The sequence below is a fragment of the Camellia sinensis genome, chromosome 1 (genome assembly GCF_055761805.1).
Source record: "Camellia sinensis isolate YWXY chromosome 1, ASM5576180v1, whole genome shotgun sequence".
NCBI lineage: Eukaryota > Viridiplantae > Streptophyta > Magnoliopsida > Ericales > Theaceae > Camellia > Camellia sinensis.
In genome coordinates this window covers 174,280,783-174,304,265 of record NC_138961.1, presented here as the reverse complement: position 1 = coordinate 174,304,265, position 23,483 = coordinate 174,280,783, and the positions used below count along the sequence as shown (strand labels likewise).

Here is a 23,483-nt window from a genome sequence, read left to right as displayed (position 1 = left end):
AAAAAATATGTTATTCTTATTAATAGCAAGTTTTGGTACAACCGTCATTACATTTAACTTGAAGAGACCATCACCTATGTATCCCTTACCAACATACATACCACTCTTTGTTAATACAAATTTATCAGATTCAAATATAAGCCTAAAACCATTTTTATTTAAGAAAAAATCAGAAACTAAATTCTTTTGGATGTCTGGTACATGCAGCACGTTGTTGAGGGTTAGTTCCTTCCCCGATGTCATCTTCAAGACTACTTTCCCTTGTCCAGCCATAACAGAAGTAGATGAATTTTCCATGAATAGTTGCTTACCATTTGCAGCCTCATTATAGGTAGTGAACATCTTCTTGTCCGCGCAAATGTGTCAAGTTGCCCTAGTGTCAACCCACCATTCCTTGGGATTTCCAATCAAATTAGCCTTAGACACCACAATAGAGAGATTGATGTCATTTACCCCGTCAGAGATGTAATCAAGTTCTGTCACATTGGCTTGATTGGTAGTCTTCTTGCTTGTACTTCAGCGATCCTTCTTAGGGCAGCGGCAATCAGAGGCTCCATGTTTGGTCTTGCCACAGTTATAGCATTTACCTTTGAACTTTTTATTGCCATTGTTGTTGCCTTGTTTAGGACTATCTTCAGCAAACTTTCTCTTTTTGTTATATGATTTGGGTACATGTTCAACCACATTAGCCTTGGACTCAATGAGATTTTTACCATTATTCTTTTCAACCTTACGGTTATCTTCCTCAATTCTTAGTTTTACAATCAATTCATCCGTGGTTATCTTCTTGCGTTTATGTTTTAAATAATTTCTGAAATCTTTCCAAGCCTGTAGTAATTTTTCAACTAACGCAGTGACTTGGAAAGACTTGCTCAGAGACATATTCTCAGTATGAATATCATGCAAAATTAATTGAAAATTTTGAATTTGAGAAATTATTGTTTGGGAGTCTACCATAACGAAGTCTAAAAATTTATCAACAACAAATTTCTTTGTACCGGCATCCTCTGTCTTGTATTTTTTCTCCAAAGAATCCCACAATTCTTTTGCTGTTTTTAGAGAATAGTAAACATTATAGAGCATGTTGTCAAGGCCATTGAGAATATAGTTTCTGCACAGAAAATCAGAATATTTCCAAGCGTCTATAGTGGCAACAACTTGCTGATCACTTTCATCCTCTCTAAGTACTGGAGCCTTTTCACGGAGAAACCGCAAAGATTCAGAATTGTAAGATAAAACAACATTTTCTACCGTCATCTCTTAAACTCGGTGCCATTAAATTTTTTCGATTTTTCTCCATGATTTATAGAAACTTAAACATGGTTCTGGATAGGGACCAAAGTCGTTGTAATAATCGGATTTGGAGTACTACTTTCAGCAGCCATAATATCTGATTACAAAAAATCAGAAAAAATTAAAACTAAACAAAAATTAATTTTCTAGTTACTCAAACCAGAAAATAAATTATAACACAAAATAATTTTACTTTTCTGGTTACTAAAACCAGAAAAATAAAATACTACACAATAATTTCCTGTATAAGTACTACACAAATTAATATTATGAAATTGTTAATAACACCAGTATATTACTACTAGTTGTCAAAGAAAATAAACAGTATATTACTATTATTTGTATTTTCCAACCAGAATATCACTTTGTGAAAGCACAGAAAAATAAATACAATGAAGACACCAAAATCATCTGTCTTAATATTGTGGGACAATCTTCATTGTATTAAAGTTTGTGTACTTAACAACAAACAGAAGAAATAAAAAAAGGAGATAGATTGTTTGATTACAAAAATCAGACCAGTAAAGAAAATAAAATAAAATAATAGATTCTTATTCTGTTACAAAAATAAAATCAGAATCTGATAAAAAATAAATAAATAAAATAAAAAGTAAATTAATTACTAACCTTATATATTTATTGAACAAAATTCTGATCAAGTCCAGTGTTTAACACTATGTCTTTAAGACAGATTTGTCATCTCCACAGTGCTTTTAGATTGAGGATGTTTATCTCCGAAGATAAAATGATCAACAATGAATAATTGCAACACTACAAATTATTCGTACAATGAACACACTTTGTGGATACACTCTTTCTCACAGGAAAATTAAATACAGCAAAATGTAGAGAGTAATTACAGAGGGAAGAATAAATTTTCTGAATGCAAAATCCAAATGAGGGTCTATCTATTATAGGAGAATTTGTGGCTGTTTGGTTTGAATTAAATAGGTACAAACTTGTTTAAACATGTATTATACTTGTTCTGTTTGAATGAACATGTGAGGAACCTGTTGGGTTTAAATTTCAAACAGATATGAATCTGTTTGGTTTAAATTCAAACAGATATGCATCTGTTCGGGTGGGGAAAAAACTGGACAGGTGTAATAGCCAATTTTTGAATTTAATTTTTGAAATTTAAATTCCAAAAAATAATTAGTATTGGGCTGGACAAGCCCAACCCAACCCAAGCCTAGCTCGTTCGGACGGACGGACAGACAGCGGCGCGCGCACGCGTGTGTTTATTTTTGAGTCCAATGGGTCTAACCAACTTTACCCATAACCTCTCCCTTCTACAAACTTGGGGTGCCCCTTGGGGCCCTCTGTAAGTTGTAAACTTAAGCCTTATAAACCCACAAAAGTTTGTCCACCAAACCAATGCCGGACAAGCCTTTAGTTCAAACCTTTAAGGAAACTTTACCAATATACCATTTCCATGGAGCTCTCTTTGGCTTCAATTTCTTATTCACCCGATAATGGTTTTGAGCAACCAAATATACCATGTGAATCACAACGTGACATAGAACACGTTACCACTTAGACTCGCCAACTTTGGCGCATGGGTTCCACCTAAAAAATAGACCAAAGTTTAGGAAAAAACCTAATTTTCCAAAACCATTTCTAACAATATTATGACCAGTCATGGAAAGTTATTCACTTCCAACGGCATGCCATAGCATGCTGTTAAAACTTTTAACAGTACATCTTATAGGTCATGTTTAATTTTTCTACGACTACTTTTGCACGTCGTTAATTCAAGAGACAAACCACGACACTCATTGCTAGTCATTAAATATTTAACACAACGACCTATTCTGCTAATCGTAGAATATGTTTAGTTTTTTTTTTTTAATTCAATAGGTTCTTTTCACCTATTTTGTACAATCTAAAAAAAATTACAAACAAATTTCACAAATATATATATATATATATATATATATAAGTATCAATCAACCACCAAAATATTTATTAGACCTGTTCTGTACAATCTAACAAACATTAAAATAAGCTTCACAAAACATTAATTAACCACCAAAACATTGTTTCAAGCATAAAAAGGAAACTATATCCATAAATTATGAACATTTAACAATTGTTTATACATTCCAAACATTCAAAACCTATATCTTTAAGTTCTAAACTGTCCAAAAAGTTTAAATCATCCAAAAACTATGCATCTAGGTTTCTAAATATATCCAAACTATTCAAAGATTATCCAAAACTACCGGCAACAGTTTTTACAGCAAACCCGCTTGCTCCTATCACAAGGGCAATGGTGCTCAATGTATGTGCTAAGGCACCTAAACCCGTGGCAAAAACTGTAGCAGTAACCCTGTTGCCAATAAAATATGAATTCATCAGGAAAAAATACTCATGTCATTAGAAGCTTATTGGCCAATTGCATTTAAAATATTCAAAAGCCTAAGCTGAAGATGTCAAACCACCAATAATTGCCATCAAGGTTCCTCCGGTAAATACAGTTGCACTTATTATACCTCCACAATTCCACTTGTCTCAAAAGCTGTCTGGTGATTGGTTGTCTCCTCCTTTTAATTGTTCCCTTTTTGCTAAAGCCATTGCAGAGCAAGCAACCATCATCTCCATGGCTTCCTGCAGACATAAATTCTCTCTTTATCGAGGGTAAAAATCTAAAGTTGAAAAAAAGAAAATTAATAGAGTAAGAGATTTCACTTAAAAAAAAATGAAATTGTTTGATTTCATTTCGCAAAAGCTTACAAGAATTTTGGTTGGGTGCGCCCATTTCAATTCCTGATTCAATCTATAAACCAACTTGATGTAGTCTCAGTGATACAATGAGACAATCTGGGAGGTTATTATTACAAGCGTTAATCTTAGCTTGCCTTCTCCACTGTCTTACCTACAGTCCAAGCACCTTTGATCTTCATGGCTTTTTTTACTCTAATTGGGCAGGGGATATTGTTGACAGAAAGTCTACTTTAAGGTATTGTATTTTTCTTGGTTCTAATAGTGATAAATTTCTTAGATTTTCTTTAATAGTGATACATTTCTTAGATTTTCTTTAAATACATAGAGCAAAAGCTATATACATGCCTTCAAAAACAAATGGAACGTTTGGAAAAAGGAGGGTTATTTTTAGTTTTAGAAGCCAAGTTTTGTATCAATTGTACAATCTGTTTACCACAATTCAACTCTAGGTTGTCAAATACAACTTTCAAATATGTAAATGATTTACTTGATCACAATATAGGAAAATTAGTGTGCATTTATATTAAGCTAAAAGTATTGAAGGCAAGTATGAGCACATCACTTACCATTCTAAGAACGTTGCCCACTATAATTGAACCAATGAGATCATAAATTGCATTTCCTGTGGTATTCAACACAACCAATGATGCAGCAGCAATGAGCAGACCTGTTACTGTAGCACCATCCTGCATATTTGACAACATTTTAAGGGACAGATTACAAAGAAAGAAGCAGCAGTACCATGATTTGACAAGATTAGAGAAAATATAATTACTTCAATGTAAAAATTGCAGCAATCTGAATAACATGCTTTCAATTTGACTACATCTTCGTTTATTTTGTTACCATATGCCCTTGTATTGCAATGTTGCATAATGAGACTACATCATGTAACATAGGAGCATCTAAATTTCAGGAATGAAAAAATGGAGTAGATTTGTCAAGAGACAATTCAATTAGTTGATTACCTGAGAAGTGCACAAGTTCTGAATGCTATGAACTATTGTAGCACCAGAACCAAGACAAAAGATACCATCAACAGATATTAAGGACCAAACAAATCTTTCTTTGGAATAACCATAACTGTGAACATAAAAGAATAGGATTCAGCACATCCATAAAACCAGAGGCATCTAATGAATATATGTGCAAGTGTATTTCCATAACATTCAATATATATAATATACACGGCCTGTACATGATATCGTGGCCCTCCAAGTTTGTAGACACCTCATTTTGACTATTCTTAAGACTTGGGCACTTTGTTTTGAACACCCACTGATGAAAATTGAAATATACTATTTTATGAATTTCTTAGCAGAAAACTCATATTGAAGTTTTAATCCCAAACCTCACCCATTTTGGCAAAATTATTAATTTGTAGTATTTTATAATATTTTATAATTTTATTTGTGTGTACATATTTTTAGGTGTTTTCATCAAAACCAAAACCAAAAACAAAAAAAAAAAAAAAGGAAGAAAAACAACAAAAACAAAAAAAATAGTATGGTCAGAATGTTTGGAGGGATTTTTGGGGAGGGGGAAAGATAAAGAAAATGTTATGATGCTAAATGATGATGATTATATTTGGTGGGGGATGGACAATTATGTTAAAAAAACAAAAGAAAAAAAGAGTGCATGGTAGGGAGGGGTGTAAAGTTGATTAATTGAGGGAGAATGATGATGAGAAGGAGAGGGATATTTTATTGGAGGTGATGGAAAGCAGATTGGGGGGGACAACAACAAAAATAAAAAAAAAGAAAGGGTGGTATGCTTTGCTGGATGGCAGAGAGGAAGAGGATAAGGCCATAAAAAAAATGAAGTTTCAAATTTGGCAGGAGAGGTGTTCATATGGACGGGGCCATAAAAATAAAAAATAAAAGGATACACTTCTGATCTCTCTCTGGCTCGACGCACACATAAGCTAGACCCACTCTCATCTCTCTCTGGGGGGGGGGGTGAAGCATTCACACATACATTGTACCTCTCCCTCTCGGCTCTCTCCATATACATACATTGAGCTTGACCACATACACACATTGAGATTCATTATACACACACAATGAGAGCTACACCCAGACAAGCATCTTGACTCTCTCTCTGGGTCTCGATTAGGAGAGGAAGACATCAAAAACGCCCAGTTTCTCTCTTTATATCTCACTCTCACTCCTCTCCAGCCATGATTGCCTGATAAAACCATGCATTCAAACTCGGCTCTCACTCTCTCTCAGCAGTTTGATTGAAAAAAAGATACACACACACTTCAACTCTTTTTCTCTTTTTCTCGGTGCATGGCAAGAGGAGGAATATAGAACATGTTTTTGGAGTAAGAAATCAACAAACCCATCTCTGGCTCTCTTAATCTTACCTGTAGACACCCTATTTTTGATCGACCTTAAGACTCAGACGTCACCAGTTGAGCGCTTGGTGGTGTTGCATATTGTGCTCGTTCTGAGGTTGTCGAGTCTCGGCTGCGAGCCTTGCCTTCGGACTTCGGGGCTCTTTTGTGCTTTGCTTCGGTTTACGAACCAGGTCCTGTTTTCTTTGTTTTCTTTTCCCGAAGGGAGGGAGAGGTCTCGTAGACCATCTCTCAGTGGCCGTAGTCTACGTTTCGTGGTCCTAGGCCATTTTTCCTGTTTGGAGCCCAGTTTCCAATTTTCGGAGCCGTCGGCCGTGTGCCTCGGTTCGGGACCGCTTAACTACTTCTGTTTTTCCGATTTTTGGCACACATCTTATTTCCTCCCTTTGGAGGAACACTGTGGCCCTGGAGACCACCTTCGTGGTCATACGCCACTTCCGGTGCCTAACAGCCTGTTTTCGAGGCCCCGAACTGCGTGTTTTGGCCCCCGAACCTTCATTTTGCATCCGTTTTGGTCCATTTTTGGTGGAGACCCTATTTTCACTGTTAGAGAGGTGGTACGATGGTGGCCGGCCACCTATTCCCCTGAAAAACCTATTTTCTCATTTTCTCTCTCCAAAAGCCGGTTTTTCTAACAGAAAGCTGGCTTTTCCTACTTTTGAGCCACATTTTCTGGCTTTTCATACCACCATTGTGATCTACTCATCTGGGAGGCCACCAATATGGGTAGGCCGACCAGTAGTTCACCTTGACCCTTTTGAACCTTGTTTAAAAGCTAGCTTTTCTCTCTCCTGGGTCACATTTTTTGGTTTTTCTCCACAGGGCTGTGTTCTACTCATCTGGGAGGCCACCTTTCTGGGTAGGCCGACCTTTCTGGGTAGGCCGACCAGCAATTGTTCTTGAACCTTTTGACCCCTGGTCGGCCGACCAGGGGGAGTGGCCGGCCGGCCACTTGAACTGGCCGGCCTGCTTATTACTTTTCCTCTCTTTGAGTGTAATCCAGCTGTGCCAGCTAGAGATCATTTGGGGCATCCTCCATACACATGTATGGAGGATCTTTGAAGCTTCCAAGAGAAGCTTTAGCCTCTCTTCTCTATAAGAGAGGCTCTCCTCTTTGTATCTAGGGGTTAGACATTTTTGATCAAGGCTTATACACCTCTCTCTCCATTGCCACTATTCCAAGCTCCAAAACCCTAACTTTCTTGGTCCATTTACACTACAACCCATAGCACCACACCACCATCATCCATTCTAGCCCCTTGGAAGTCATTTGCAGAGGTTGAAAGCTCATTTCCTTGGACCAAAGGCTGCTGGAAAGTTGGGCTACAAGGGTAAGCTCCTATTCTCCCCATTTTGGCACTATCTTGTTCTATATCTTAGCCCATTTTTATTACACTTTTGGGCTTCGGCCTGAACTAAAAACAGTCTTATTTTGAGCTCATATTCATGTTTTATTAAGGATTTTTCTCTGTTTGAAGTCTTCTACTCCCCCTTTGTGCTTTATTCCTCTTTTGGGGCTTATTTTGCATGATATATTAGCCCTATTTTTGAGCATTTCTGGGCTTCGAGACAAACTGTGAAGTATCTTATTTTGAGCCCCTATTCAACTTTGTTGAGGGATCTTTACTGTTTGAGGCCATCTACTGTCCCTTTCCATTTATCTATCTTTTAGGGCTATTTTTGCATCATATTTTAGCCTTACTTGTGAGCATATTCGAGATTTTTCATAAACTGTAAAGTATCTTGTTTTCAGCCCCTCTTCAACTTTGTTGAAGGGATCTTTGCTGTTTGAGACCATCTGCTGCCCCTTGTCCTTTATCTATCTTTTAGGGCTATTTTTACATCATGTTTTAGCCTTACTTGTGAACATTTCGAGATTTTCTATGAATTGGAAAAAGTCTTATTTTGACATCCTCTTTAAGTTTGGTTAAAGTCCCATTCCTGTTTGGGGTCATCTTCCCCTATGCATGCTTCATTCCTTCATGATTAGGGCCATGCATTAGAGCACTTGCATTGGCCATGGTTTGGCCTCTTAGCCACTGAAATCCAACGGATTTTCAGTGGCTTTGATGCATTTTTGAGGGCCAAAATTAGAGGGGGGTGACCCCCTCTCTCCTTGTTTTGTTTGGGGATCTTTTGGGCCTCCCAAAGGGACCCCATTTTTCATGCATCGAAGTCACTTTCCAGGCCTCATTCTGAGGGTTTTGAGGTCTGCCTTAGGTCTATCCGGGGCCCTTTTGATCATATTTTATGTCTACAATGCATGTGTAGAGCAATCCCATCCAAGGTCTTTCAAAGGGGCCTTTCTTTGCATGTTTCCTAGACCAATTTCAGGGCCTATTTGGTGAGTTTTAGGGCTGTCATAATCCATTTCCAGAGTTGGTTTTGCCATGCTAAGTGTCTATCTTGTATGTGCTTAATAACCCCTTGTATGCCCTTCCAAAGAAGCCCCTTATTTTTGCACATATTGGCTGCATTTCAGTGATTATTTGGATATATTTTGGCATGTTTTGTTCACTGATTTTTTCTGGTTTGGTGAGATTTCATATGCTTCATATGCATGCCATGTAAACCATGTTTACTAGTAAAAGTTGCATGCTATTTTAGTCCATCATGCTAGCATCTCTTGGTCATGCTTTGAACTAGAAATGTTCATGTTTTGGGACTGCCTTGGCTCTGTCTTTGTGCTTCATGGTCAAATAATGCATGCTTTGTATAGCTACAAGTCAATACATGTGCCTAGTTTTGAAGTTTCGGGGCTCATCTCATGCATCGGGTGCCATATATCCACGATTCGGGATCGTTTTGTATCATATTTCAGTGCTGAAATTTACATGTTTGAATGCCATGTTGCCTGCCTTGCCATGCCTTGTTAGAGTTGCACGTTGTGCCTTAGGTTCGGTCCTCGGTTTGCGTGCACGTGTGCACACATTTCGGTGGTCTCATTTTCATCTCATGGCTACTGATGTGAGTGTGGCTGAGGTCCACTCATGTTGGTGTAAGTCCATTATGCATTGTGTATGCCATTTCATAGCATTGCGTATGCTAGTTTGTATGTTAGAGCATTGTGTATGTCATGTTGCATCGTGCATTGTGTATGCCATTTCATAGCATTGCGTATGCTAGGTTGTATGTTAGTCGCATTGTGTATGCCATCTCATTTGCATCGTGTTTGGGATAGGAGTTAGCCCAAGCACGGGAAACGAGGGACGTTTCGTACTTCGAGTGACGGAACGCGTCTCAATTCCCGGTCGCCGACACTCCGGATTACCCATGATGGAGTTTAGGTCTTGTTGTGTTTTCATGTGCATTCATTTCATATTGAGTTGTGCAATTCGACTCCTCGGCCATCATGCATCGATATGTGTGATTGGTGGTACGAGGATCGAGGACTACACTCCCTGAAGAGTAGTCATGCATACATATGTGAAATACTTTGCCATGCCCCTTTGTTGCTCTCTGTTGCAGCAAATTAGAAATCAACAGCTTTCCAAAGCCTTACACAACATTCCGAAAACAATTGCAAACAGAGGCGAATTAGGGCATTGCAATGGATTTTCGCGCCAGACAACTCAAGCATGCATCTTCCATCATTTAGAACAGAGCTGAGGCAGTCCATAGGCTTGCATGCTGATTTATCGCTTTCCTAGTTAATTTGTTAATTAATTAGGGTTTTGTAATAGTTAATTATTATTCGGACTGTATTATTTATTCGGACTCTCCGAGTGAGGGCACAATTGTAATAAGTGTGCATGCGTGTGATGTATGTCTTCCAACTCCACGTCTTTCTCCCTTTTATTTACCAACTTATGATGGTTAGATTAGGGCATATTTCAATTAGCATACAGTATGATAGTATGTTTGCATTCATTCATCTGTCTTGCATGCACCAGGCTCGGCGTATCATACTAACTGCATTTGTATTTCAATTCCAAGTTGAATACGTGTTAGCTGTAGCATTTCATATGCCATCTTAGAATAGCCGAGCCTATCTTAGTTGCATTTTGCATGTGTTGCATTAGGCATTACTGTATAGTTAGGATCATGTATGAATTTCTAACTAGCTATTGTTTTGGCTTGGAGTACTCGGTAAGTTTTATGCTTTAGCTTCCTTGCATGCGTGTGAATGACTGCCATGATAGCATGCTTACCATGAGGCTATTTGCTTATATGATATACCTGCTAAATGCCTGTGGGTGAATGTTGGGTTATTTGAATTGGAACAATTCATTAATTGTGAGTTTTAAGCCCACTAGATAGTGGCAAAATCATGTTTTCTAAGCCCACCCGAGGGTGGCAAATCCACGTCTTAGCCTACTTGCGGGTAGCACCATCAAACCATTTTCAAAATAAACAAACATGAAATGTTTTGTTCCAATTCAGGCGACCCGGTCTATACTTGTATGCTGCGCGCATCACTTAGTAAATCTAGGCTAATAACCGGAATAAGAACGCATAATGTTTTCAAAACTCGATATCATGGTTAGTAGATGCTGATATTTGATCGGGCGAGCGGGGGTGCTCATGAAATGACCTTCCTCAATCGTACCTAAGTTCCTGAGCCGAGGCAACTTTGGTGATGACGGACACGTGGCCTTAGGCAACGAGTCATGGTTTCCTAAATTTCCCAAAATAAAATATTTAGGTGGCGACTCTGTATCTGGCAAAACAGTCCATGTTTGGTACTTCTTTCAAAAAAATCTGTTTTCAAAAACGAATTGCCGGATTTGGACTCTTTGATGATTTCATTGGTCTTGCATTGCACTCTGCGAGATTAGATACAGGACCGTGACATTGAGTCCTGAACTGTAGTGCGCCCTATGAACGAAACGGGGGGGGGGGGGGATTTCCTCCTGGGACGTTTGGGGACGTCTACAGTTTCTGGCGACTCTGCTGGGGAATTTGAGGACTTGACTTGAACTCATGATATCTTGTTTTGATTACACTTATGTGTTTCTTTGCATTGCATGTGCATTGGTGCGCCTAGGATACCGTGTTTGCCATCTGCTATTCCTGAACGGTTTGCCGGAGGCTTGCTTTGTCAAAGCATGCCATAAGGCTGATCGGTTATGGGCTCTGCCAGTAAGGGAGCACAAACCCCGATTTTACCGGGGCACCCTTTTTGACCATTCGACCTAGTGTATATTTGGAATCCATAGTGACCATTCCAAACTAGGACAGGTTACTTACCCGTTTATAAGTTGTTTGAAACCGCTGCGTGCGTAGTGAAACCCTAGTTCCTGACAAAATAGGACAGGGAAAGCTTACCCCAACATAGGGGTGTTTTGGCTCTTACTTGTTTGTTATGTGCTTTTAGAGTACGTCTCTATACGAATGCATGTATCAGTTTGCAAGTTTGAGCATCAGGGCCTGCGGGCACCAGTTCAGTGTTTCTGGGTATCAGGCCTGCGAGCACCGGTTCAGTATTTCTGGGTATCAAGGGCCTGTGGGTGCCAATTTAGTATTTTCGGAATTAGCTATCTGCGGGTATTAGATTCAGTTCCAGGGACAGTGAGTTGGGAGTAGTGATTTGGGAATAATGATCAGTCTTTGAATAGTGTATCAATCGCGTTTTAATTATACCCGACTGTGTGTTGTGTTTATTTACGCCGTTATGCTGTCCATTTGTCTGCTCGTTTATTTCCTTATTATTGTTTTATTTATCTTTTTTGCTAGGTAGTTTAGCACAATTGCTCCAGACCAAGCAGATATTCCCCGAGCACTCTGGACAAGAGGTCGCCGACTCAATCGATCTGAGGATCTGGTTGACGGACAACCAGTGTTCCACTCTCTACCCCCGGTTGTTAGACAGAGGTTGAAAAGGCGCAGTGTATCTGAGCAGAGGTTGCCAGTGCAGCGGATTACCCCATCAGTGGACAGTCGGATTGAGATCCCAATTGTTGCTGTAGAGATAGACCAGCCAGTAGTTCAGACAGATCAGGGCAGTATGGCGGGACCAACAGGAGTTGAGGAAATGATGCGTCAGATGCAGGACACCATGAGAGCCATGCAGCAGGATGCTGTTCGCCGGGATGAATTTGCTAAACAACAGGCCGAGATCATGGCCCAGCAGGCGGAGTTAATTGCCAGATTGCAACAACAAACTGGGGCATCTGCTTCACACCCAGTTCCTCCCCCACCAGGAATCCCAGCACCCAAAGAGGCGCCAAATGTCTAGGCAGATACGGACATACTAACGGGGCCAGCTCCGTCTCCAATTCTGCCCCAGCTATCTAAGGCACCTACGCCTATCAATCAACCAGACTCTCCCTTCGAGTTCGAAGTAGACCATACAACACTGAAATTGAGCAAGCTTGAGAAGTTGTTCAAGAAATCCCAAGGGGTAAAGGCTATCCCGGATATCGAGGACGGATATACCGACGTGGCTGTGACGCTACCGGATAGGTTTAAAATACCGCAAATTGATTGCTTCGATGGATCTGGGGACCCCATGGTGCATCTCTGGCTATTTTCAGATATACTACGGCCAATGGGCCTCACCAGACCACAAAAGCTTTCACTATTCGGCCAGACCCTGTCGGGTGTGGCCGCTATCTGGTATGCGAAGCTAGAGGATGATGTCAAGCGGAGTTGGAATGAAATGGCCGAGGCCTTTGTCGCGCAATACTCTTACAATACCCAAATCGAGATTACGACTCGAGATCTCGAAACAACAAGGCAGGAGCCTAAGGAGAGCCTCTCGAATTTCGTAACTCGGTGGAGGGCGAAGGCTTCGATGATGACCCGAAGGCCTACCGACAAAGACCAAATCAAGATGATTGTGCGCAATCTCCAGCCAAAACTGATGTAAAAAATGATTGTGCTCCCCTTTCCCACTTTTTCAGATCTACATGAAATGGGGGTACAAATTGAAGATGCAATGAAACAGGGTCTGATTGACCAAGATAGAGAGCAACCCCGAAGAACTTTCAACCGCAACAACAACACATGCACTAGCAATGCCACAAATGCCAGAGCTTCAGAAGTAAGCGTGGTCACCACCATTGCCCCTCCCCTTCCAAGATCCATGGCAGCTACACCTTTCTCCGGCGCGTCCGGAAGTAACACACAAACCACTCGATTCCAACCCAGAGGCCAAAGAACTTTCACCCCACTGTATATGCTCCTGTCCAAGGCTCTAGGGGTATTAATCAAGAAAGGGCACTTAAAGCCCCTAGAGCCAAGGTCATTGCCAAATCCACTCCTTCCTTCTCATAACCCAGCAAAATACTGTGCATATCACCAACAACACGGTCATGACACTGACCAATGTTTCAGATTGCGTCATGAGATTCAAGACCTCATTGACAAGTAGGTGATTGTACCTCCAGAAAAACCCAATGTCACAACAAACCCTCTTCCACCACACAACCAAGCTCCACCTCCCAAAAGAATCAACTTCATCCAGACTGGGGTCATGTCTTACGATCCCAACATATATATCACTCCTTCCTACCTGCCTAAGCCGGAGGTGCTCCTTCCCGACTGCACTAACTCTTTGTGCATGTTGGACATCTCCAGAACCCAACCCGAGCCAATGGTGGTGACTGGCGAGGATGGAACAGAAGAGATTTCAGAAGGGGATGAAATAGTTCAATCAGGGTTTGAGCAGTCTGGGAGTGTCGTTGGGGAAGCCTACGATCCAAGTGATTACATTCTGCCAGCAGGCCAGTTTGAGCCTAATATTGAATTACCAGAGAGGGCAGAGCTGTGTGCGATCCGAGAGAATGGATTTGAGCAGGGTAGAGATGGTTTGACGGTTGTGGAAGAGGACTTGGCCAACCTCCAGTTTTTCAATGACCAAGATCCAGGAGACGCGGCAGTTAACTGGTTTGATTATGAGGAATCGACAGAGGCTACTGGGTGGCTCGATGACTTGCCAGACGTTGTTGACGAAGCTCAGTTAGAAGAGGGCCCGGCAGGGGCAAGTATATCAGTGGTGGCCGGAAGGGCCGAAAGTCAGAATGAATCACCGGAGAGCGCCGGTGCTAAGAATTCCGCTCGAGACTTGGGCAGTATGAATGCGGGAATTGTTGAACAACCAGCTGTACTAACGCAGCTGGAACAAGAAAGGTTTGAGGATGCCGAGAGAATTAGGAAAGCTAAGGGCCCTGAGGGGACTGAAAGTGCTGTGTGCACGAAGATAGAGAATGCTGCGAGCAAGTGGACGGAGAGTACTGCGAGTGCAATTGAACCGGAGCCAGACAGGTGTCTGTTGGCTGCCGACGGAATGTGGTGGGAAGACGATGATTTATGTCTTGCCCACACGGATGAGGATTAGGGGAGTAATCAGCCAGATGATACCTGGTATATTGGTGAGGTCGATCATATGATGAGAAGCGGGCGGTATTTCAAGCCCCCCGCACCTAGACCAGCCGGAGGCGTCTGGGAAAGATAAGGAGGCAGAGAAGCAGAAAGAAAAGCAAGTCGAAGAAGAGGCTGTACTAAAGCAGTTAAAGCAGATACAAGCAGACATCTCCATCTGGGGACTGCTTATGGCATCGCGAGTGCATCGACAAGCTGTCTTATTAGCCATGAACAAGGCCAAGCTTCCTATAGACACCACGCCCGAACAGCTGGTGGGCTTAGTTTTTCCGGGAGGAGCTACCCCGATGTTGACCTTTTCTAACAAAGAGCTGCCACCTGAGGGTGCGAACCACAACAAGCCACTCTACATCTCCGTGGAGTGCAGAAATAAATGGATACTCGTGGTGCTTGTCGACACAGGGTCCACCATCAATGTATGTCCAGCGAGGACTGCCTATGCAATTGGTTTGAAGACCGCGGACTTTGTGCCAACAGCCCAGGTGATTCGGGCTTACGATAATACAAGCAGGGAAGTCATGGGGACGGCTAAAATTCAGACCAAGGTTGGGCTGGGGCAGCATGAAATTGATTTTCACGTCCTAGAGGTTCCCGCCACTTTCAATCTGCTCTTGGGACGGCCGTGGCTGCATCAAGTGAAGGCAGTTTCTTCTACCTTGCATACCCCCATGGAAAGGGAGTAGCCATTGTTTTTGGGAATTCATCGATCCATCCACCGCCGGAAGTATCTACGCTAGTTTTGGAAATTGAGCACGGTATGAAGGATGTGTTCTTATCCGGTTTTACCCTAGCTGAGGCCCGGGTCGTGCAGAACATCTTAGCTGTTAATGAGGGGGTGTATGTCAGTGCTCAATCGGTATACCTCATGAACAAGCTTCAACATATCCCTGGGATGGGATTGGGAAAGAGCGGCCGGAAGGGCGTCGCAGCATTGGCCGAGGTGCCACATAACCCGCATACCTTTGGTTTGGGTTATCTGACCACCAAAGAGGATTGGATAAGGAAGGGTAAGGAGATGGCTGGGAGAGCTAGAGCGAAGAAGGCAGGGAAGCCTTTTGACTTAATGCACCAGTTCATTCAGGGTACCCTAAACGGACGCTTCGTCCGGGAAGGGGAGGACTTTCCGTTCTGTGGCTTCCTAGAGCCGTGGCTGAACATGGAGAGGAAGCGCGTGCCGGGGTTTGAGATCTTCTTTGACCTGCAGTTACCTAGGGATGACGTTGCCGGAGAGCAGACAGACCCAATAGCTGAGGTTGAGCAGAGCAAGAAAATGGAGTCTGAGGACGTCGAAAGTGAAATGGGGGTAGCGCTGGCATGCCTACTTTCAGATCCTCCGATCGAACAGAAGTGCTTGGGGGATAATTTCTCGGTATGCGTGATCGGAAATGGAATGGCTGCGAGCCTACCAGCAAACATTTTGGATGCATCTATCGCACCCTCTCTCATTTGGCAGTATGAAGAGGGATTTTGGTCCAGCTGCACCGGGTCAGGTAGTGAGTCGGAATCTGATTCCACCGAGTCCTATGAGTCGGAATCAGGTTCCAGCTCAACTGAGTCTGAGTCTGGTAATCCTGGGGATGATAACCCGGATGCCACAGTCTTGTCCAGGTCGTCTTTTTCTTTCTCTTTTGAGTCTGTTGTAGCCGAGGAATCAGACGATTTGGATGTGCTTAATGAGAATCAAGTAGCTGTGGTTTCTGAGTACTTTTCTGTGCCTTTGATTTATTGTGTTAATTCAGACTTTCAAAATTTTGATGAAAACGACGAAGAAGAAATTCCTCCGGTTTTGCAACGCTTAATTGAACAAGAACAGGAAAGATTTGTTAAATCCTTAATGGATGAAATCACTACCGTGAATGTCGGTACTGAGGACGACCCGCGGCTGGTCCAGATCGGGTCCGCGTTGTCTTCGGAGGAACGCGAGCGCTTAGTCGTTTTATTAAAAGATTTCAAAGATGTTTTCGCGTGGTCCTACGAAGACATGCCTGGAATCGATCCTGAGATTGTACAGCACCAGATCCCTCTTGATCCCGAGGCCCGACCCATTAAGCAAAAACTCAGATGGATCCGCCCGGACTGGGCTCTCAAGATTAAGGAAGAGGTCACCAAGCAAATTGATGCAGGCTTCCTGCTGGTATCCGAATACCCGACTTGGTTGGCCAACATCGTTCCAGTGCCGAAGACGGATGGTAGGATTTGAGTATGTGTGGATTTTAGGGATTTGAACAGAGCTAGTCCGAAGGACGACTTTCCCTTACCGCACATTGATGAGTTAGTGGACTTCACAGCGGGGCATGCTCTGCTTTCGTTTATGGATGGCTTCTTAGGCTACAACTAGATAGTGATGGCACCTGAAGACCGAGAAAAGACTACCTTCACCACCCCGTGGGGGACCTACTACTACAGAGTGATGCCGTTTGGGCTGAAGAATGTTGGAGCTACATATCAACGGGCCGCAACCACAATATTACATGACATGATCCACAAAGCGGTTGAGGTGTATGTGGACGACATGATTGTCAAGTCCAAAGAAAGAGAGGGCCACTACACCGCCTTGCGAAAGTTCTTTTAAAGGATCAAAGAATTCCGGTTGCGGCTGAATCCTCAGAAGTGTACGTTCGGTGTTACAGCAGGGAAAATGCTGGGGTTTCTCATTACACAGAGAGGTATCGAAGTCGACCCTTCCAAAATCAAGGCCATCCTAGAAATGTCACCACCAAGGACTGAAAAGGAGGTGCGAGGCTTTCTGGGTAAAGTGCAATTCATAAGACGGTTTATCTCAAAATTAACCTTAACTTGTGAACCACTTTTTGGTCTCCTGAAGAAAGGAAAGAAATTCCAGTGGGACGGCCGATGCCAAGCTACTTTTGAAAAGATCAAGGAATATTTACAGAACCCACCTGTGTTGTCACCACCAGAACTGGGAAGACCGTTGATATTGTACCTTTTGATAACTGAGACCACAATGGGCTGCATGCTCGCGCAAGAATCAGAGGACAAAGTGGAAAGGGCCATCTATTATCTGAGCAAGAAGATGCTGGAGTATGAGACTCGCTACACACCATTGGAGAAGGCTTGCTTAGCCTTGGTATGGGCTACCAGGAAGCTGCGGCATTACCTGTTAGCTCACTCTGTAATGTTGGTTTCGAGATTAGATCCCATCAAATATCTCTTCGAGAAACCGGCACTTACGGGTAGGCTAGCTCGTTGGTTGTTGTTGCTTTCCGAATTCGATCTAAAATATGTGACGCGCAAGTCGGTCAAGGGAAGAGCAGTAGCAGATTTCTTAGCTGATCATCCAGTGGAAGGGGGTGAAGCAGTTGAGTACTTATTCCCAGATGAGGCCATTTTGCATATCGACGATGAGTTTTGGACGATGTATTTCGACGGAGCGTCCAACCAGTATGGGTATGGAATAGGAGTGTTGTTGATAGCACCCAACAATTCCCGTATCCCTTTAGCCTTCAAGCTCCGGTTCAAAGTCTCGAACAACGAAGCAGAATATGAGGCGTGCATTGCCGGTTTAGAAGCAGTCCTGGAACTAGGGGCAAAACGGTTAGACGTCATCGGGGACTCGAACCTTGTTGTGTCTCAAGCGAAAGGAGAGTGGAAAGTCAAAGAAGAAAAGATGTTAATATATCATCAGGCCCTGGATTTGTTAATTCCTCGGTTTGAAAAGCTAAACTTTGCTCATCTAGCAAAACAGAACAACAGGTTCGCAGATTCACTAGCAACTCTATCTTCTATGATAGACATCCCGTTTGGAGTCCGGATACGTCTAGTCATCATTGATCAGAAGTTTGCGCCAGCATATGAGTCAATCGCTGCTATAGATGAGGTTCAAGATGAGAACCCCTGGTATTACGACATTTGGAACTTCTTAGAGAAAGAGGTGTATCCACCAGGGGCAAATGCCAAGGATAAAAGGGCAATCGGAAGAATGGCCGTTCAATTCATCATCTGCGGAGGTAAATTGTACAAGAGAGGTCATCTGGGAATGCATAAGCTGTGCGTTGAAGCTGAAGAATCAAAACGCCTGATGGAGGCCATCCATGGAGGAGAATGTGAAGCGCATATGAACGGGGTAATGCTGGCACGAAAGATCCTCAGACAGGGTTACTACTGGTCCACCATGGAGGAGGATTGTATCGGCTTTGTTCGGCGGTGCCACAAATGTCAGATCCATGCAAACCGCATGAACATCCCACCATCAAAGTTGTACAATATGACTTCGCCATGGCCATTTTCAGTTTGGGAAATCGATGTGATCGGGGCTGTCACTCCGAAGGGGTCTAACGGGCATGAGTTCATCCTGGTCGTAATGAATTATTTCACGAAGTGGGTTGAGGCCCAGTGTTATGCGGTGTTGAAGGCATCACATGTTGCAAAGTTCATCAGGAACAACATCATTTGTCGTTATGGGGTCCCAAACGAGGTCATTTCAGATAATGGTTCCCACTTCAAGACGGAAGTGATTGACTTGTTGGAGAAATACAACGTGGCTTTTCATAAGTCATCCACATACCGGCCGCAAACCAATGGAGCGGTTGAGGCCGCCAACAAGAATATCAAACACATATTGCAGAAGATGGTGGAAACCTACCGGGATTGGCCAGACAAGCTGCCGTTTGCTCTGTGGGGATACCGGACTTCAATTAGAGCTTCTATTGGGGCGACTCCGTATTCATTAGTTTATGGGAAGGAGGCCATTCTACCTATTAAAATTGAGGTTCCGTCTTTGCGAGTGCTGGCTGAGTGTCAGATAGCCGAAGCAGATTGGCAACAGAACAGATTTGAAGAACTCATGCTTTTTGATGAGCGCAGACTAAAAGCACTGTACCATGTTCAAGGCTATCAGCGCAGAATTGCCAGGGCTTTCAACAAGAAAGTTAAGTCCAGGAATCTAAAAGAAGGAGATTTGGTGCTCAAGGACAACCGAGCTCCCATCCACGACCCAAGGGGCAAGTTCAGACCCAATTCGACTGGTCCCTACATCATCAGGTCAATCTGGTCAGGTGGAGCTGTGGTTCTCATGGACCTAGATGGCTTGGAGTTCTCGCAACCGATCAACATAGACAAGTTGAAGAAATATTACCCCTGAGAGGCTCGCTAGGCCGAAAACCCGAAAGGGCGACCTAGGCAAAAGTTAGAGCATTGAAAAAAATTTAAAATTATAAAAACTAAGCTCGCAAGGTTGAAAACCCGCAAAGGGCGGCCTTGGCAAACGTTAGAGCGTAAAAAGAGAGCGAAAATACTTGAGTGAACCTAAGCCTGAACTACGTAAGGCTTGATTCCCATCTTTGGGATACGTAGGCAACTTCATCCTAAAGTTCAGCCATAAACTTTTCCCCGATCAACTTTGTCCATTTGATCATCTCGGCTATCTTTGTCTATTCAGCATTCAAGAGTCCGGTTATGATCTCCGGTGCAGTGCTCTTCAGACTAGGGGCAACTTTCCGTTGCTGCGCAGTGCTGCGGTACTCTTCAGACTAGGGGCAACTTTTCAGTTGCTGGGATTCGGGGTTGTGCATCTCAGTGACAGATCTCAGGCATGTCCAGTTCTGATCCATATCGAAAATGGTTTTGAAAAGTTTTAATAAAAGTTGACTTTGTTCAAAATTAATCTTTTTACAACTTAGACCATTTTTGGACCAAAGCGGAAAATTTTTAGTACCTACAACCTTCAATTTCATTGATTTCAATACAGAGTTTTCCTGCTCTTGCATACAAATTGAAGTTGTTTTTTATTACAATCATAAAGAAAATTTGAAAGTTCTAATAAAGCAATAAATTCGGGGCATAGCTAAGTCAGGTGTTCCTGCGCCCCCTCCCAGAGCTGGTTAAAGCCTCTGATACCAAAGTGGGCCCTTCCTGTGCCTCTTCATTGAGCCAATCCAAGCACTCATCAGACAAGGTGTAACTGAAAGTGGGAGCAGGGGCCAGGAGCTCTCTAATCCTCCATGCTGTGGCATACCGGGAATGCAGCATGATACTCTATCCCCTCTGGCGGGCAAGTCTGATCATGGCCGAATTGGCGCCGAAATCGGAACAGAAAGTAGAACACACAATGAGTCAGACCAATTAACTGGATCCCGGTCTGCCGGGACATGCTATACCTCATTGCCGGAAGATTGAGCCAAGGACAGCGCCAAGCAATGCGATCCGCAGACAAATTGCACATCCAGTCGAACCACCATCCCTCATCAAGGGCATCGACTAGTTGCTGTCGGAAGAAGTAGCCGCGAGCTGAGTAAGCTGGGCAAGAGTCCACAACTTGCAATTTATCCATCAACCATACCTGGGGAGGGATGGAAAATGAGAGAATAAAGAATAGAGAGATGTACGATGAGAGAAAAGTAAGAAAAGGGTTTTGTGAGAAAAACCGAGTCTGAGGGCCGAGTGATGTGAGCAATATATATGTGAGAAAGGGTGGGAAACATTACCTGCAGCAGTAGTGGACTCCCCGCGAATCTGGTCGTCTCTCGGCGATAGAAAGCGTCCAAGCCCATCAGCGTCTCAGCCAATGTCATGGCAATGCAGCTCTTTCCTTCTTTCAAGCCTTGAGCAACTTTAATCAGACGGATGCTAGATCTGCTAAAGCCCGGGGCAAGCAAAAAGTGAGATAGCATGCACAAGCAAAGGGCGTGTTGCTGAAAACCTTGCCAATGATGGTCGCTGCGGTTACCCGTATCAGAAAAATGATGAATCAAGCCAAGGATATCTAGTTCCCCGTTGCAGATCAGAGACCGAGCATCGTGCATGGAGAGCCCACACATCTGTCCTAAAGCTTGGGCGTGACCGAAGTGAAACTGGGACAAAATCTCTTCATGGCGTTCAGATTCCATCAAAACCTGAAAATCTTCGAAGGTCAGACACATCTCTTGCCCGCCGAAGCTAAAGACGTGTGTTACCGGATTCCAAAACCTCGCCGCGGCATAGAGGAACGGAATGTGCAGCGAAGTACGGCTCAGTGTGAATAGTGCATTCACGCCGAAACCCCGAAAGTTCAACTTTTCTGAGCCATCTAGAGAAGCAATCCAAACTGTGAGATTTTGGGTGAGAAATGCTTCCATTTTGGTGCAAAACTAAGATGAAATGAGAGAACCACGAGGCTGGAGTTTTTAAAGAGGATAAGGCACTGTTCGGAGGACACGTGTCAAAAATTTGGTGGTTGCCAAGCTAGGTGGCCGGCCGGCCACCTTTTCTGGCAGGCCGACCACCCCTCTCCCCTCCAATGCAAAAAGATGGTCGGCCAGCTCCCTTAGGTGGTCGACCATCAAGAGGAGGGTGGCTTTAGTCTTGTTCTAGCCTCTAGAAGAAAGTTCCAAGCATTTCCATGCATTGGGGCGTTAAAGGCGCGAGTTTTCCTCTATTTCGGATGCGTTTCGTCACCCAGATCGTCCGAAATGTATTTGTTTATCGAGTTGTTGTTAAATCCGGCTTATTGAGTTGCTGTTTTTGCTTATCGAGTTGTTGCTTTGCTTACCGAGTTGTTAAGCTTACCAAATTGTTAAGTTTTGTCGAGTTGACGAGTTTTGTGTTTTGAGTTGTTACTCTTTGTTTATCAACATTGTTGTGTCTTACTTATCGAGTTGTAAACTTGCTAAGGTTCTGTCCTTTCTTAGTAAGTTAAAGTTGCTTTGTTTGTTGCGTCGGTTCACTACCTGACTTGGCAATTTTCAATGCACGATTTCCATTTAATCTCATTTTTGTGCAAAATAATGTGATGCGATGCAAGAACATAAAATACAACACCTTTCTTTGAACAAAAGCTGTTTCATTCCATCATGCCTCATTTGTTACAACATTTTACAACAAGGGTACAAGTTTTATAGAAAATAAAACTGCCTAATAATGTACAATGTGCTACAACTACTAGTAAAAAAGGCAAATAAAGCAGGGAACAGCTGCATCAATGCTCTCAAGCATAGGAGTAAGAGGCCCTTTTCGTCCTCTTCTGCGGAACAGCCTCAGCACCATCATCGCCATCTGAGTCAGAGCTGTCATTCTCGAGATCCTCCTCGGCATCATCTCCGCCCTCAGAACCCGACTCAGAGTCATCCTCTCTGCCAGCAGATGTCTCTGACTGATGATGCGCGGACTCCTCTTCCTCGCTGGACTCCTCCTCAATAATATGTGCTCTGTGCCCGCCTCGTCCGTGAGACGACTCCCCTCTCCCGGCTCTTCGAGAAGGTCTAGATGGCCCAGCTCCTCCGGAAGGCCCAGATGGCCCGGCCTGCGGTCCAGTATATATTGGAGGCATCTGAAAAGAAAGAGTGCAATTTGAATACATCAGCCAAAATATGTATATCAGATGTACAGATAAAAAGCTACATGGAGTGGATGTATGCAAATGTAGTACATGGATGTGGTGTGTGTCAGATGTGCTCTCCGCATACAGTCGGTCAATCAATGCAGTGAAATGTTCAAATTTAGCATGTCATCAGAAATATGATAAATGCAAGAAAACTAAACAGTACCGAGACGTCCATGATCGACAGCTGCGCCTCTCTCCGCAGGACCATGCCTTCGAGCGAGGCCACTAACCCAAGTAACCCCTCAGCATACTCTGTGGTAGGCTGCAGATGCAAGTGCAAATCATCAGTAAATGAATGAATATCCAAGCATCTGAGTGATAAAGCAAAGCTGTAAAACATACCGGTGGTGAGTCAGGGTCTCTGGTGTATGGATGATCTGGCATAGGAGGCTCTAGCAGAATTGGGTAGGAAGCCCCGTATCTCCATCCCGTCAACTCAGTCGGGATACCTGGCCATCCGGC

General features: G+C 43.1%; 1 long non-coding RNA gene across 1 annotated transcript; it reads right to left on the bottom strand.

Moving 5' to 3' along the window:
• Nucleotides 1–3,292: 3,292 nt before the first annotated feature.
• Nucleotides 3,293–5,188, bottom strand: LOC114307212 (uncharacterized). Its single transcript, XR_003645024.2, has 3 exons — nucleotides 4,989–5,188; nucleotides 4,587–4,706; nucleotides 3,293–3,903 (listed from the first exon to the last, which is right to left on the bottom strand). It is a non-coding gene; the product is annotated as an uncharacterized LOC114307212 (long non-coding RNA).
• Between the last annotated feature and the right edge of the window lie 18,295 nt (nucleotides 5,189–23,483).